This window comes from Capsicum annuum, chromosome 6, assembly GCF_002878395.1.
Source record: "Capsicum annuum cultivar UCD-10X-F1 chromosome 6, UCD10Xv1.1, whole genome shotgun sequence".
NCBI classification, from domain to species: Eukaryota; Viridiplantae; Streptophyta; class Magnoliopsida; order Solanales; family Solanaceae; genus Capsicum; species Capsicum annuum.
In genome coordinates this window covers 55,690,210-55,697,697 of record NC_061116.1, presented here as the reverse complement: position 1 = coordinate 55,697,697, position 7,488 = coordinate 55,690,210, and positions in this window count along the sequence as shown.

The window sequence follows — 7,488 nt, the reverse complement described above, 5'->3', positions numbered from 1 at the left end:
CGGAGTCTAAGTCCTAATATTGAAATTTATCCAAGATTAAAATTGAAATATCATTCACACTGTTTCTCAAGATTGAGTTGGAAACATTCTGTAATTGTCCATATATACAACACCGTGAACGTCTAAGAATGGAGATCTTGAAAAGGCAAAAGTCTCCATTCTTAAATGTTTTTTATTTTCCTTCATTGCGCAGTAAAGTTGAAACCCAAATGGATTATTTTTATTTTTCAAAGCCTTTTTTTAAAGAAAAAAAATGCAAAATAATGTGACAAAAGCTCAAAAAAATTAGAAATTAGATAAATAGGAATGCTCCATTTTGAGGCATGCCACATCAGCATACCTCTAATACTCTTTTATATATATATATATATATATAGATAGATAGATAGATAGATTGTTTCAAATTTTCATATGTACTTTTTTACTCGATATTCCATCTTCATTCTTAATTTTTTAAAAAGAAATTTCATACATTCATTTCACCAAAAGAAAAAAAACTAATATAATTAATGACTCACGGATTAAAAAATATAGCTTTTGGTGATGGAGAATTATTGTTTCATTGAAAAAGTATAAATTTTTTAGTGTTTCTTTGATAATTTTATTTTTTTGGCAGACTAAATTCAATGGATTTTTTTGGCATACCTAATTCAACGACTTTTATTTTGACATATCCAATTCAATGGAGTAATTTTCATCAATTTCATAATCAATTACCGCTGTATCGTTGATATAATTTCTCTTAATGTGTGAAATTTCAATAAAAAGGCATAGATCTAAACGAAAGGAAAAATAAGGTACTAAGGACAAGAAAACATTGATGACAATTTTGTGATGGTGTTGTTGTAACTGTTGGGTGGTGAAGAAGAAGAAATTGAAAGTGACTTTCGACGGCGATGATGGTGATTTCAATGATAGATTTGATTATGGGTGTTGAAGTTTGTGGTGTTTCTTTGCATTTTTTGTGGTGACAATAGTAATGGTATAATTTTAATAGTCATTTTCTTGTGGAGGCTGAAATTTGTGGTGATTATTTTTATTTTTATTTTTATTGGTGAAATATATTATTTTTATTTTTGTTGGTGAAATATATGAATTTAGTGATGGTGTAGTGGAAATAATGGTGGTTTTGTGGTGTAGAATGAAGGAGAATCAATTAATTGATATTGAGAGAACAAAACTTAAAATATGACATAGCATCTGATGTGGCATCAAATGTGGCAGTGATATTATTTTGAAATGACGTGAGTGGCATGCATTCCCCCATTATGTGACTGATTATACATGTGCTAGGTGAAAATAAATTCAGTTTAAAATAGTATAGGTGTGTAATAGGTCGTCATAATAGTTTGAGTGTGTCATCAACTTTTTTAGACAAGTTCAGGGTGTATTTGATGACTTTACCCTTTCTCTGAATGTACCATGGAGTAATGTGTATCAGTGACATCTTGTTATGTACTTTAGTAAATTATTAGGATATGACAGGCTTTTTTGAAAAAAATATCTAAAAATACAAATCAAAGGATATTTTCACAATTACCTAACAATTATTTTCAAATTATTCTTCTAAAAAGTCTCAACATTTTTCTTAAACTTTGAAGAATTTATTTATTTTATATTATGAAAAGAGTCCTAACAATTCACTTAATATACAATAGAGGAAGTATCTTTTATTGACATAAACATTTCATTTGATATCCAACTCTAGTCTCTCCATTTAAGTACTACCCATCTTATATATATTTTATGCACAAGTATCCAAATATTAGATAATTTTCAGGAAAAGTAATATACATATTATTTGCTTCTGTATTTAGATACATAGGAGTGAAACTTTAGCCAATGTAGTGTGTGTTCTCTTTAAAAATATGTTTTACGAACACATACAAAATATACAAAGAAGAATATAAAATGAACGATTATTAAAATGAACACCAAAAATAAAATTTGAGGCTTGGAATACGCACAAAACGCTTTTCTAAAAATGTTATTTTCTCTCTTTCCTCTGTGAGATTGTTATGGAATTTAATACAAATATTTTTAGTGGATATGGAAAGCATACAGATTTTTGCACTAATCAAATCGTGAAGATAATCCTATTGAAAAGCAAAAAATTTGAACTTGATCTTTTTGGAGAAGAAAGAAAATTTTGGGGAAAGTTGAATCACTGTAAAAATTAATCATTATTTCAAAAATTTAGAGTTGATTTAAAGAGAAATGGTAGAAATCAAAGAAGGAAAGTATGCAACCTGTCATCTAAAAGATACCTCTTCACTAAAAAGACATCTCTTTTCATAAAAGACAAAACTTTTCACTAAAGGCACCTTTTCATTAAAAAGAATACAATAAATTTTATTTAAACAAAAAATCCAACAATCCCCACTTGTTTAAATATACAATAGGACACAAAGATCAAGTCATATTCACTCATAGAGCAATGTATCTTTCAATTTGAACAGTACCTTAGTGCGATGCCACAAGACAAAATTAAAATTTCACATAGCATAATAGCTTTTAACGTGTTATTCCTTGTGATACACCAGTGACACTACACATATAAATATTTCATTCCTACTTTTCACTCAACATACTTAGCATTGTTATAGCCATGTGCTGTCCAAAATTCATGAACATTTATGAGAGTAACTCCAACTCCTAATTGAAGCGGCATCACTTTTATGTTCATATAGGTGAAGTTCTTTCAGTATCTTTGTCATATTTGAGACACTTGTTCCTTGAACTAAACCTCATTAAGAGTATTAGAACTCAACCCTCCAAACTATGACGATCAGTCCTAGTATATGTTTTACTTAAGTACTGAAACATTCACGTATCAATAACTTGTTGTTAACTATTCGTTTCACAGTGTTGGGTAGGGTTGCCATCATTGGTGGATCTAATTAAGGAGTTTTTATATAATCATACTTGAAGTTGTATTCACCAACTTCTTTTTTATAGTTTAGTAAATAGACTAGTCAAATTCATTTGACTCCACTAATGTGATAGTTATTCTATCTTGAATTTTCTCATATAATCGTATCAAGAACTTATACGTTTTGACTTCTTATTATAAAATATCAATATGATTGAGCTAGAGTGGCTTGAGTATCATAAATTAAGCTCATATTTTGCAAAGTCAATGAATTCTGTATATAATTCCTTAACCACTCAACTCCTTTAATTTGACTGCTTCTACTAATGCAAGATTTTCTTAATTTCAAGAAATTGTGCCTCCTCCCAAGGTAAACACACATCATTTACTTTTTCTATATATTTAGTACCAACTTGTATCAATATATCCTCATAATTTGTAACTCTTTAGTTTTCTAAAGAAAATCAAGAACTCGACTACTATCCCTTTGAATAGTGTTTGCTTAGACAATTTAACCCATAATTCTTTCATTATTATGGACTGACTCGATAAGGATCAGATAAGATACTGATCTTATTATGCTTAAGTGACTAAATTTATTTAGCACTTTCTCAATGTAGTGAGATTAACAATATATTACCCCGACTATTTTATTTAATTGCGATACTCATCATAGTACCAATTTATCCAAGATCTTTCATTTTAAGTGTGAAGAATAAAAATCTCTCGTCTTCATTATAGGTTTTTTTTAATCATTTATTACGGTCAAGATATTGATAAACTATCACACATAATCACATATCCATCAAAGTAGAAATTTGTTTTAATGACCTAAAAATTTGATGAAAATATGTGAAGTTTATGATTTTGTGTTATTTGACTATTCTACCCCTCCCCATAGTTGTATTATGGTATTTTTGGGGTGTGAGAGTGATTGACATGATTTTTGATGCATTTTGATATCATTTATGCCATATTGTGGTTTTTGATGGCTTTAAGAGTCTTATTTTGGACTTATGTGGATATCTTTTGATCTGTGCGACGGATGGCCAAACGGACTGTGCCAACAGCTCCGAAATATCAATTTTAGGCTGGGTAGACCTTGGATTCGTGTCCTGGTGCACCCAAGCTCATTTCGACCTATTGGTCGGAAAGTTAAAAAATTGAAAAGTTGGGTGTGGGACCTACTTTTGATCGAAACGACCTCGTTAGAAATCCAAAACAGCCAATAGGTCCGGAATGTCGATTTTAGTGTGTTAGCATATTTGGTATGATTTTACAGCTTTTAAATCTCATTTCAATCCTCGATTTGAAAAATTGTGATTTTGGGTTTTGGGGGTCAATTTTGTGAAAACAATTTTTTCTGGAAAATCTGGTAGTGCCATCGCGTCTAGAACGTTGAATTTTGTGTGGTTGCATGGTTCATTTGCATAAATCGGACTTCGAACGAACCCCGGGCACCCCGTCGAAGTCCATTTCGACTTAGAAAAAAAGACAGCACCAGTTATTGCAGAAAAATCTGCAATGTATAGCAAAATTTTCACCGTTTTTGGCACATTTTGCTCATTTTTCATCTTGCCTCTTGAGAGTTAAACCCTAAATATTTTGGGAGCTTAAAAGTGAAGTTTGTGGGAGCTTGGAAAGCTAGATTAACACCTATTTCTTGATTATATTACGGATTTTAGGTAAGAATTTACCTTTTTCTTAGTAATTTCTTCATTAACTTTTCAAAACTCCAAAAATCTTAGGGCATGATTTTAAACCCAAATTTCACTTATTTTTTACTTGAATAATATTTTTATCTTATAATTACTAGTTTTTCATCAATTTAACCTTCAAAACAACTCCGAATCTGGATTTTAACCCGAATTTCAAATATTTTACCCGGTAAAGCTCAAAAATGATTTTTCTTCGATTTGAACCTCGTTTTTTACTCTATTTAACTTGAGTTTTCAGATGTAGATTCCTAAAAATATGGGAAACATGTTTTTAAAGTAAAGTTCCAATTTTGCCCTTCTTTTTTGGAAACCCATTTTGGGGGTCCATTTTGACCTCGAACCAAAAGTAGTCAATATGGGAATCGTTGGTTTTGTTTTGATACGTAAATTTCATATTTGATGTTTCTAGTAAATTTTAGAATTGTTCGTAAAAGGTAGGGTTGCGGGTTCAAGTGTAGCGGACCGATTTCGACTTTTGAGGTATGTTATGGCTTAACTCTTCAGACTGGGCTAGGTAGTAAATGATGGTGCAAAATGCATGTTAAGGGTGGTAACTAATCATGAAAAATAGCTATCTATGTGTTGTGCCCGTGTGGGAGCCTATATGTGATGTAATTGCCGAAATTTAAATATTATATGATATGTTTAACCGTGTGGGGTCTTATGTGATATTGATAGCCTTGAATACATGCGAACAATTGTATTGTATTGTTTAATGTAGTACCATTTTTGTATTGTTATTATATTCATACTTTATTGGCTTATAAGACATGTGGAAATTCATTGATGAAATAAAAATAACGAGTGGATATTGGCTCATATGGTTGAGGAAATGTATCATTGTGGTTGGTTGTGGAAATACTTATTATGATGTGTTGTGAGCATTACATCTTCATATCATACTAATTCATGGAACATTGGTACCACTGTGGCAACATCTGAGAAACACTAGCAACACCTTTTTAAAAGTATTATAACACCTTATAAAACCCTTTTTGAGGGATATGTCGGAAAATAGATATGAGATATGTGGATGGTATATGGGTTGATCAACCCCGCATGGGTCCTACATCGGAAAGCTTTAGCTTCGTAGGTGTATATGGGGATTGTGCAATGATCCCGAAGGTTGTACGACAACCTCGTGCATCATCATCATCATCATCATTATCATATACATTGCACTTACTTTATTGTGTTTATGTTGTGTTGTATTGCCTTATTGACTTGTCATCTATATGTTTGTCTTACTTTCATTTACTTGTATTTGATGATCTTGTATATACATATTCTCTCTTGTTCTATTATATGTGACATAATGTATACTTGTGTTTCGTATCTTGGTGTGTTTTTGTAATATATGTGAGATATACTAGAACTGTTAGTGCAAGCGGTGTGGGCTACCGTTGTGGGACATTTTCTGATTGCAGGTGATGTGCCCTTTTTTTATATTTTGTATGCTTTATTTACCACTTTGCTTGGTCGGCCTATGATACTTACTGAGTACAAGTGGAACGTACGTATGCCTACTGCGCCCTTTCGGTGCAGGTCCTAGCTCGAGTGTACCTTAGCTTACTTGATTTGGGCGATTGTTAGAGCTTCCAAGGTAGCGGTTGGACATTCATGCGTCCAAAGTTTACCTCTATCTTTCTATACTAGTTATGTCTTTATTAGTATTCATAGACAATTATTATTCCTTTATGGTTATTTTTCCGATGTATTTGACTCATGGATTGTATTAGTAGTTCTTACACTATTGACACCTCACTACTAAAAAAATAACAAAAAGCGACATCCAAAAGCGACGGCCAGCGTTGCTTTTTTGGGCAAAATCGAAAAAAATCCGTCTCTTTTTTTTCGTCTCAAAAAGGGGCGTTGTTTTTTAAAAACGACGGTCTGCGTTGCTTTTATTACGATGAACAACGTCGCTTTTAGAGAAAAAAATTTAGTTATTTTTTGAAAAAGCGACGTTGTGCATCGCTTTTTGTTCTTCATGTGAAGAACACATGATGAATAAAAAACGACGTTGGTCGTCGCTTTTTGTTCTTCATAATAAAGAAAAAAAGTGACGTTGGCCGTCGCTTTTTGTTCTTCATAATGAAAGAAAAAAGCGACGTAGGCCGTTGCTTTTTGTTCTTCATAATGAAGAAAAATAGGGACGTCGGCCGTTAATTTTTGTTCTATATAATGAAGACAAAAAGCGACGCTGGCCGTCGCTTTTTTTTAAATTTATTTTAAAATTTTTTAGAAAAGCGACGAACAAAAGGGACCATGTCCGTCGCTTTTCTGCATTTTTTTTTTATGCAAAAATCTATATTTTTGCATCCCACCTGCCAAATAAAAATGCAATTCAATATATACAGCCTCATGCAACACACATTTCTAAAATAATCATACAATACACTACATTATCAAAATATTTAAGCAATTCAAATCAACAACACTTAAACAACCAAATCCAAAATACAAAACACTTAATAATTAATTCAACAACCACCAAAACACTTAAACAATACTAAAGTCTTTTCATAGGAGTATACAGGTGTCCGAAATTTCTTTTTAGCAGTTGACTTCGAACTCTTATTGGGGATGAGGCCAATCACCTTCACCACTGAATGTCATCTGTATGCAAATTTACATCAAAACGTATAAAAATCAAGTCATTTATTCATATGTCATGCGACTACACTTAATATGTTCAAGTTACTAGTACATATTTCAAGATACTACACACAAACCATTTTCAAATATTTAATTGACATTTTATTTCACTATACTTAACCATTTTCAAATAACTAATAGACATTTCAAGTAACTACACTTACCCATTTTCAAGTCAATAAGTACACATTTCAAATCACTACACTTAACTATTTTCAATTAACTAAATCACATTTCAAG